At 43.1% G+C, this 9,864-nt stretch overlaps 1 pseudogene; it reads left to right on the top strand.

The window, feature by feature from the left end:
• The first annotated feature begins 3,393 nt into the window (after positions 1–3,393).
• On the top strand, positions 3,394–4,692 carry Hnrnpa1-ps18 (heterogeneous nuclear ribonucleoprotein A1, pseudogene 18; annotated as a pseudogene).
• The last annotated feature ends 5,172 nt before the right edge of the window (positions 4,693–9,864 follow it).

The raw sequence follows: 9,864 nt of genomic DNA, 5'->3' as shown, positions 1-9,864 counted from the left end.
CTCTCACCCCTACCAAGTTTTTCTCAATCCCCCACAACATGAACTCTCCCTCAGCCAGAAGCCCTACTTTGAGATAAACTAATTAAAACTAATTTGATACTGTAGAAAAATAAATTGAATCATTAAAAATAGATTGAGTGCAGAACTGACCCTGGATACATAAGAATTCAGCTTAGGATGAAGGAGTCCTTAGATCATATGAGCTGGTGAATTATTCAGTAGGTAGAACAATTAGGTTTTTTGTTTGAGTAGAAAGAAAATATAACCTGTCCTCATCCCACCAAAGCACATTTCAGATTAAAAACTGACATCGCCAAAGTTCTAGGAAAAAATTCACAGATAAATTATTTACAATGTTAATTTCAGAAAGGAATTTAAAACTAGCACATACCATCTGTAAGCCTCACTAGTAATTTTGATATTATAAAAAAAATTAAGAGCACTGAGATTGCCCAGCAGATAAAGGCACTTACCACAAACCCTAATGGCTTAAGTTTAATACCTAGACCCATAAGATAGAAGAATACAGCTTACTTACTCTCCTGCATGTCCTCTGACCTTTATACGCCTGCCTTGGCATGTGTGTATACAAGAGTGTGTGTGTGTGTGTGTGTGTGTGTGTGTGTGTGTGTGTGTGTGTGTGTTGTGGGGTATGTGTGTGACACACAAAATGGTAGATAAACAGATAAAGTAACAAAAGCCAACAAAGACAGCAAACCCCATTGGCTGGTAAGTGAAGAAAGAACTGAAGGACAGACAACCCCTATGACAGTATTTGGGGGCAGACCACTCAGGGTATATCCTTAAGGGTGGTAGCTTGCTGTAGCCCCTTCCTGTCTTCATCTCTCTGTTTCCTTCATGTCACAAGATGAGTAACTATTTTTGCAGCCATGGTGTTCTGCTTCATGAAAGCCCACATCAACACAGTGATACACACAGGAGTTGAAAACATGAGTCTAAATGATCTCCCCACCTTTTAATAATTCTCTCAAGTATTTGTCGCAGCAACCAAAAGGTTAATACACATTGTCATTGAAAATTCTTAACCAAGGGGGCCCAAAAGAACCTCTGAAGCAAAGTGGGCTATGGTCATTGCCCTTAGTGCATTCCAGAGAAGAAGGTAAACCCTGGCATTGAAGACACCGTGCACTTCAGACACAGGATTTGAAGGAATTTATCTCGTTCTGAAACGGGAGCCTCATCCCTGAGGACTGACTCTCATAGTTTCAACACTCATGCAAGCTGCTCAGGGAGAAGAGAAATTAGTAGTCCTATCTAGTTGTAATCCCTACAAACCAGAACAATGGCTATAGTAGAGGAATTTACATGTGGGGGTAGCCAACAGTTACCCACTTAGATGTAAGCGCCACTCAGTAAGATGGTGTTTACATCTGATACTCAACTTTAGCTAACTACCTGTAGCTAGTGACACCATGGAACCTAGAGGAGAGCCTACTGATGCCTCCTCCCTGAAGCAGTACAATACTAACTTCATTCTAAAAGTTCAGCTTACACCCACAGGAAAGTGTAGCTGTCACAGCTCTCACAAAGAAGCTTGCAGCAGACTGAGATCATTACAAAAGCCCTCATCTTGTCAAAATGCAGAAAACAACTGACCCCAGGATACCCACCCACAAATAAATATGTTTACAACAGAACTTCTACAGCTAAGGTTCAGGGAACCCAGAGAAGAGCGTGAGAGTCACTGGAGCAGGATATCCATTCCCAGATAGTCTCATAAAAAAAGAAACACTGATGAGGCGTCTGGTAGACCTGGGGAGGAGTTTGGAGAAGGAGTAGGGAGAGTATATGGTTGAAACATTATATGAAATTCTCTAAGAATTAATATTATATAAATGTTTTTAGCCATTTATATGAATGAATGGCCAAAATTGAAGAAATGCCCATGAAAAGCAATTGTGGGACTGGGGAGGTGGTTCTGTGGCTAAGAGCTGGCTGAGCAAGCTGGACTTGAGGTTGAATTCCCAGAACTGAGGTAGAACTGGTCACCATGGCATACATCTAGAATCCAAGTGTTCCTATGAGATATGAGAGGTGGAGACAAGAGAATCCTCTGAACTCTGTGGTCCAGCTAGCCTAACATACACAATGATGGTCAGTGAGGGAAGAGGTGGGGTCCAGCATCTGTAGTTTTCCCCTAATCCCCTATGTATAACGTGGTATGCACAAAACTAACCTCCCATGGACACCATAGCATGCATGCATCTAAGCACTCCATGCATACAATGGTGTGCATGGACCTAAAGTCACAGACACAAACACACACAAATATATAGAGAGCATATTTAAAGTAATGATCGTGCCATTTTGAGCCTGCTAGACAGTCCAAAGGAAAGAAATTGATGTTGGTGCTGATGTATGCTTTGGGAAACGGCATAGTGTGCTTTTGAGACCTTATAGTTATACATTTCTAGGGCTGAATTTTAAATTACAAATCAAAATTATTAAGTACAATTCAACTTTGTGTTGACAATCTACTGACAAAATGATATGTATTTTTTTTTTTTTTGCTTTTAAAAACATTCCAAAGACGGGCTGAAGAAATGGCTCAGCTGTCAGAAGCACTTGCTGCTTGTGCAGAGAATGTGTATTTAATAAACAGCACCCACAAGACAGCTCACAGCCATCTGTAACTCTAGTCCTGACCTCTGCCAGCACTGCATGCGCATGCTACATACACATGCAGGTCACACACTTCTATACATATTTTTTTTTAAAGAAAAGAAAAGGAACATTTCAAAGAGACTGGAGATACAACTTGTTGGTAGAGCACTCAGCCTGTATGTGTGAGTCCCTGGGTTAGATTTGTAACACTATAATCAATCAATCAATCACCAGTTAATCCATCAAAGGTTTGCGAACATAATCTGTCCAGATATATCCCTTGTAACACTATTTGTAATAGTGAAAAAACAAACAGTACTCAAGTGTTCAGTGATTGCAGACAGGGTTGCACTGGGCAACTGCAGGCATTAGTATCAGAGAAAGCATGAGTGAGTGGCCCTAATATATTTAACTTTGAATATTATCACATAAATGCCTTACTGTGCTTTGAAGAAAGACACATTTAAATATGAAGAAGATGGAAAGACATGAGCAAAGACCAAGAGCAGAATTTCCACTATTTGTGTATCTGGCAAAATCTTAAGCTAAGAACAGTTCTGTTCAATTAAAATAGAATGTCATTACCATGATTTGATTATGATGTAATCATATACATAATAAGGCATCTCATTGTGAAGCATAAAGGATTCAATCAGCAAAGCACTTGCTTTGCAATTATGAGGACCTGAACTTTATCTTTGGAATCCAGGTTAAAAATGGTGTCTATGGCCTTTCTGCTCTTTGACGCTGCAGAGGAAGCATCGCTGAATGCTCTCATCACCCTGCTGTCATCCCCCTGCCATCCTGTCTAAGTCAGAGTCCCCCAAGGAGCCGGAACAGCTGTGGAAGCTCTTCACTGGAGCGCTGAGCTTCGAAACAACCGACGAGAGTCTGAGGAGCCATTTTGAGCAATGGGAACCACTCACTGTGGGGTAATGAGAGATCCAAACACCAAGAGATCCAGGGGCTTTGGGTTTGTCACATATGCCACTGTGGAGGAAGTGGATGCTGTCATGAATGCAAGACCACACAAGGTGGATGGAAGAGTTGTGGAACCTAAGAGAGCTGTGTCAAGAGAAGATTCTCAGAGACCAGGTGCCCACTTAGCTGTGAAGATCTTTGTTGGTGGTATTAAAGAAGACACCGAAGAACATCACCTACGAGATTATTCTGAGCAGAATGGGAAAAAGTAATTGAAATTATGACTGACAGAGGCAGTGGAAAAAAAAGAGGGGCTTTGCTCTTGTCACCTTTGATGCCCATGACTCCGTGGATAAGATTGTTATTCAGAAATACCACACTGAATGGCCACAGCTGTGAAGTAAGAAAGGCTCTGTGGAAACAGGAGATGACTAGTGCTTCATCCAAACAGAAAGGTTAAAGTGGTTCCAGTGGTGGTGGTCATGGAGGTGATATTGGTGGCAATGACAATTTTGGTTGAGGAGGGAACTTCAGCAGTTGTGGTGGCTTTGGTGGCAGCTTCAGTGGTGGTCTATATCGTGGCAGTGGGGATGGCTGTAATGGATTTGGCAATGATGGTGGTTATGGAGGAGGTGGCCCCGGTTATTCTGGAGGAAGCAGAGGCTATGGAAGTGGTGGACAGGGTTATGGAAACCAGGGCAGTGGCTATGGCGGGAGTGGCAGCTATGACAGCTGTAACAATGACAATGCAGAGTTGACTTTGGCAGCAATATTAGCAGTGATAATGGAAGCAATTTTGGAGGTGTCAGAAGCTACAATGACTTTGGCAATTACAACAACCAGTCTTCAAATTTTGGACAAATGAAAGGAGGACACTTTGGAGGCAGGAGATCTGGCCCTGATGGTGGCAGAGGCCAGTACGTTACTAAACCACAAAACGAAGGAGGCTATGGAGGTTCCAGCAGCAGCCGTAGCAATGGCAGTGGCAGGAGGTTCTAATTACAGCCAGGAAACAAAGCTTAGCAGGAGAGGAGAGCCAGAGAAGTGACAGGGAAGCCACAGTTTACAGCATATTTGTGAACTCAGCCAAGCACAGTGCTGGCAGGGCCTAGCTGCTACAAAGAAGACATGTTTTAGACAATACTCACATGTGTGGGCAAAAACTCCAGGACTGTATCTGTGACTGTATAACAGGTTATTTCAGTTTTGTTCTGTGGAAAGTGTAAAGCATTCTACGAAGGGTTTTACTGTAGACCTTTGTCACCCATGCTGTTGATTGCTAAATGTAAAAGTCTGATCATGACGCTGAATAAATGTCTTTTTTTTTTAATGGGTTGTGTAAAGTTAGTCTACTCTGAAGCCATCTTGGTAAACTTCCTCAACAATGTGAAGTTAGAGTTAGGGTGGTGCCAAATTCCATTTGGAATTTATTTATGGTTGCTTTGGGTGGAGAAGCCATTGTCTTAAAAAACCTTGGTGATGCTAAACTGCCAGTTACTGTTGTAACTTAATGAGTTTCACCATTGAAAGGGTCATCTAAGCAAGATCACAACTTGGTTATACAATGGTTGTTGGCATATCCTATGCAATATCAAAACTGAATAATGGTATCAGATAAAAGAACAGATGAGAATGAAGCTTGTGTATCATCCATTATCATGTATACTCAATCAAAGATTTAATTCTCTTTTTAAAAAAATGGTGGGTATGGTTGCTGAGCAATTGGGAACAGGCAGATCCATCGGGATTTCTGGTAAACAGCCTCACCTACTTCCCAAGTTCTAGGCCAGTGAGGAACCCAGTCTCAAAAGAAAAAGGCATGAGGCATCTGAAGAAAAACTGAATTTGTCCTCTAATCTCTACCATTGGTGCAGCTACAGGTATGGATACCTACTTGCGCATATACACATGTATGTACAGACACATACACATACCACATAGTACCCCATGGGCTTGTATAATTGCCATGTCAATTCAAAATAAATAAAAGAGAAAGAGAGAGAAGAAACCCTTGTAAGAAGAGAAGGATTCACTTTTCCTTTTGATTTTTCATTCTGTAATTTCTAACTTTGCTTAAATATTTCTTACTGGCTTACCTATAAATTTGAGAAGCAGTCACAACTGTGGTGCTCTGGGTGCAACTTGAGATTAGTATTTTTATTAAAATAAATCCGCACTCCATTTAGATACTTTAAAAGAGAATTAATATCCTGCAAATTTTTTCTCATTGTATTTACTAGTAGATTGGTTGAAATATTGTGTTATACATCTGTTAACTGCTGAGGTAACCCCCAAATTCTCTCTCCGCTTCTCTCCCAAGACTGTTTTGTGTGCACCAATGTTATTCAAGGCACAAATGTATCTCTTTATCCCTGAAAGTTGAGTCTACACCAGAAAGTCTGACCATCAAAATGCAGCCTTATCCCTGCCAGGTTGGACCAGGAGCCTTTGTAGCTTCCATTCTCACTCATGGGAGTATCATGGTAAGTAGAGCCTAGATTGATGGCACTCTAGGTTAACACTTTGTAGTTACTGATGTTCCGTCTAAAGGTTGTGTTTAAGGAATAGATAAACATTCAAAGACAAAGGCCTGCACATACGGATCTCCAAGAGCAGTGGGGGAGCTAGTCACTGGAGTTTACTTGCAGATCTGAGCCCGCTCCTCCTTTTGAGGCCTCAGAAGAGGGTCACTGGAGCAGTTCTATGCTGAGTCGTGGCCCCAAACGCTGTAGCCTCAGAATCTCAGAATATTATTGTATTGCAGAAGGGTCTTTGCAAAAGCAATTCCAGTAAAATTGGGCCTTTTGTCTAAGTATAAGTCCAGTGTGATTGGTGAGCTTACAGGAAGTGGGATTAAGCCATAAATGGCAGAGAAGACCACACAGACACAATGAGAATACAGTTGGTCATGCACAAGATTAGGCATAAATTTCTTGCAAACTACTTTTAATAAGGGGTCAATCTCTCCTCCTGCTTACCACCCAGCAGAGGCAGTGGAAGGGAAAAATTATTAAGATGTGGGGGAAGTGGACCTGCTCAGCAATAGTTCTTTGGGGACAAACTTGATCTTCTTTGGCAGAAGTTCAGTCCCATAGCAATCACCAAATATGATTCAGCAGCTCCAGTCCAGTCCTTTCAGCAGGAAGACACCAGGCAGCTGTAGTTCATTCCTAAGAAACAGCCAGGCTCAAAAACCAGCCTAAAGTGAGACCACAGAGTTCCTGCTGCAGGAACCTCACGAGCAGCTCTTGGGAGAGTCTCTCTCGATGGCAGCATTACCACAAGTTGAGCTCAACAGTGCTATGTAAAGTGAACCAATATATGCCTGTCTTTAGTGAAGAATCGTGAGGCAGACTAAACCAAGGTTCAGTGCTCGTCTCCCACTGTCTGTGGGGTCATATTTATGCTCCTTTATCAAGAGTCCTTTCATGTGTTTGTTACATCCAAACAATCTTTCACCTGAGTCTGCTTCAGGAAAACAGCCTTTCACGGGTTTGCTTTAGCCAGACATCCTTTCACCTGTGTGCCCCAGCAAAACATTTGCCATAACTGACTTTTCAGAGAAACTAGAATTTTCAAACAAGGAAGCAAAGCCTGGGAGAAATGGCCCTACCACCCGCTTTCTCCCACCCTGTAGCCTCAGAGCTGAGAGAGTCCATGCTGCTTAGACCAACAGACTTTGGAGTTTGGTTCCAGGAGCTTTAGCAAGCTACTCCAGGATCTTTGTAAACACGTTTGACTCAGTCCTTCTCTGTTCAGAGCATTTCTGGCTGTGCCTGCTACTGAGAACCTATCTATTTTTGTCTTAGTTACAAGAGCAGACATGGCCTCTTTGTCCCTCCCATCGGTCTCCATTCTTCCTTTATAGCATTTCTATTCTAAGCAGACACCTGGGCTTTCCATCTACACACAAGTACTGTGCCGAACATTATCACTTCCAGGCTACCCTGACAAGAAGCAATCTGGGGAAGGGGGAGAGCTATTTTAACACTGAGATTCATGATGGGGAAGGTATAGCAGCTGGGGCTCTGGCTGTTGTGGAGGAAGCTTATCTCACAGCTTGTTACATTTCCACAAATCAGGAAGCAAAGACAGATAGGAAATGGGGTCGGGCTCTAAACACCCCCAGAGATGGGACTTCCTCCAGCTAGGCTCCACATCCCAAGTCTCCACAACTCCCAAAACAGAACTACCATCTGGGAACCATGTGCCAAGGACATGAGTATGTGGGAGACACTTTACATCTGAGCCACAGCTCCTGGCATCTGGGGTCTGCTATTTGAACATCTACAACTCAAGTTTCTGTTTCTCTCAGACGCATGCTGTGCCAACACTGGACCTCAGATCCATACTGTCTGGTGATTGTAACTACGTTGGGATAATTCTCATGAATGTGACAGAACAAAGCTGGGGCCTTAAAACAGCCATTGAAATAAAATCCTGGAGCTTCAGACTGCCTACCTCATATCTTATAAGTTGACTCTGTTGACTGGTCAGAACGAAAGAGAACAAGACAAGAGCCATTGCTATACTTGTGCCTCAACAGCCTGCCAGAGGCACAGCCCTGCACTGAAGAGACAGGAAATGGAGCCCAACTGAGTTTATGTGACGCACAGCACAACCCATTGCTCTCTTTGCTCATGAAGAGTTTTTAGAACACGCAAAAATATATTCACTCCAAACTTGAAGCCTTTGATATGTACATGTGTTAGCAAAGTCCTCCAGGACTTACTGAGGACAGGACCATAAAAACAGTGAGGGAATTCACTCCGTAAATCTGGTGTGGTAAGTCAGACAGCCTTCTTTTGCTGGGAGGCAGCCAGCACACCTTTGTTCTTGTTTAAGCACTTTCTTCCCACGGTGTTGTTTTTCCTCTATGATTTTCTGTAAACACACCCCGGTTTCTATGCACATCCCACGACACTGTGCCTGCCTCCTCTGGGGAGTTACCTGTCATCCTGAGACACCGCTGCTGCTGTCATTTCCTGTTTTGCATCTGACCCAGCTAAGGCGTTAAATATGGTGAGGGTGCTAGGTGGCTCCATACTGAAAAACCAGGTGGGATGGGAATGAGGCTTTCTTGGCGTGCTGGATGTAGACTGATCACTGCGTCCTTGGGAACAGAAATAATCATTCACTATGTTCCACCATCCACAGCCAGGCCATTGCAGCACTGCAGATCAGGAGCTGAAGGCAGACACTGGGGGATTAGCATAAACTGACTGAGCTTCCCTACACTGTCTGTAGTTTGCAATGGCACTCATGGAGGGGGGGCATCATAAAAACAAACAAACAAAAATCGCTGTTACTGGACGTTCTTTTATCAGCCTCTAATTATTACCCGAACTGCCTCCTGTCTTTCTAATGACATCCATCAGAGACAACTACTAATTCATTCTCCTTGGCTCTCTCATCCCTTGGAGGGGCATGTCTCTGGACCGGGAGCTTGTCCTACCTGCCTACTGTTTTCCATAGGCCTGAACAGTCAAACCATGCCATCAGCAGTTCCAGCAGTTGCTAAGTCTAAACTGTGATGTCGGTAAAAACCACATGTGATGGAGTCAGCTCTCAGAGAATCAGCAAAAGAAGAAGAAATAAAACTCAGCGACCCCACAGAGGACTGAGGATCCACATGCTTCAAATACCTCAACAGTCGCACCAGATAGGGAGAGATTCTAGTGTTAATGCACCAAAAAAGAGAGATTAGAGTTGGCCACATCGCACATCTGCCTGGAAGGTGTGGCTTTGAACGTTCCCATCGTAAAGAAACTAGGTGTGTGGAATAAAGGACAATGTGGACTACCCTGAGCTGATATTCATGGACACACATTTTATAAATGCAGCCTCAGAGAGGCACTCATGACCCTCAATCACAATGAAAAATGTTGAAGATTTAACTCCTTTCTTGAAATTTGTTCTCCGTATGGGAACTCTGGTCTCATTAACTACAAACCACATGACAGAATCTGCGAGAAACCTGACAGCCTAGCATCACAGCCGGTCATCTGTGAGCAAGTGCTAACACTGTGCAGAGAAAGCATCATCCGGTTTTAACCAGTGCGGTATTAAAGGTAGGTTGAAACGCACAGGCTATCAGAATATCTCCTTAATTTGTAAGCTGAGAAACCAAACCGTTTCTCTACATCCAAGTCTGTCCCGCTACTCCAAAGCCCTTGGTTTCAGCAGATCATCCTGTCAGTTACATCCAGGAGGCCAGTCTCCTGTGGTTCATGGTGTGGTTTTAAGGAGCCAGTGTTCCAGGAAAACGGAAGTTTCATTTGGGGTCATGCTAAAAGCTATTTTACTCTCTAAATAGAA

This window comes from Rattus norvegicus, chromosome 1, assembly GCF_036323735.1.
Source record: "Rattus norvegicus strain BN/NHsdMcwi chromosome 1, GRCr8, whole genome shotgun sequence".
Lineage (NCBI taxonomy): Eukaryota > Metazoa > Chordata > Mammalia > Rodentia > Muridae > Rattus > Rattus norvegicus.
Note: the sequence above shows the minus strand (reverse complement) of the source record. Positions and strands in the feature narration are given on the sequence as shown.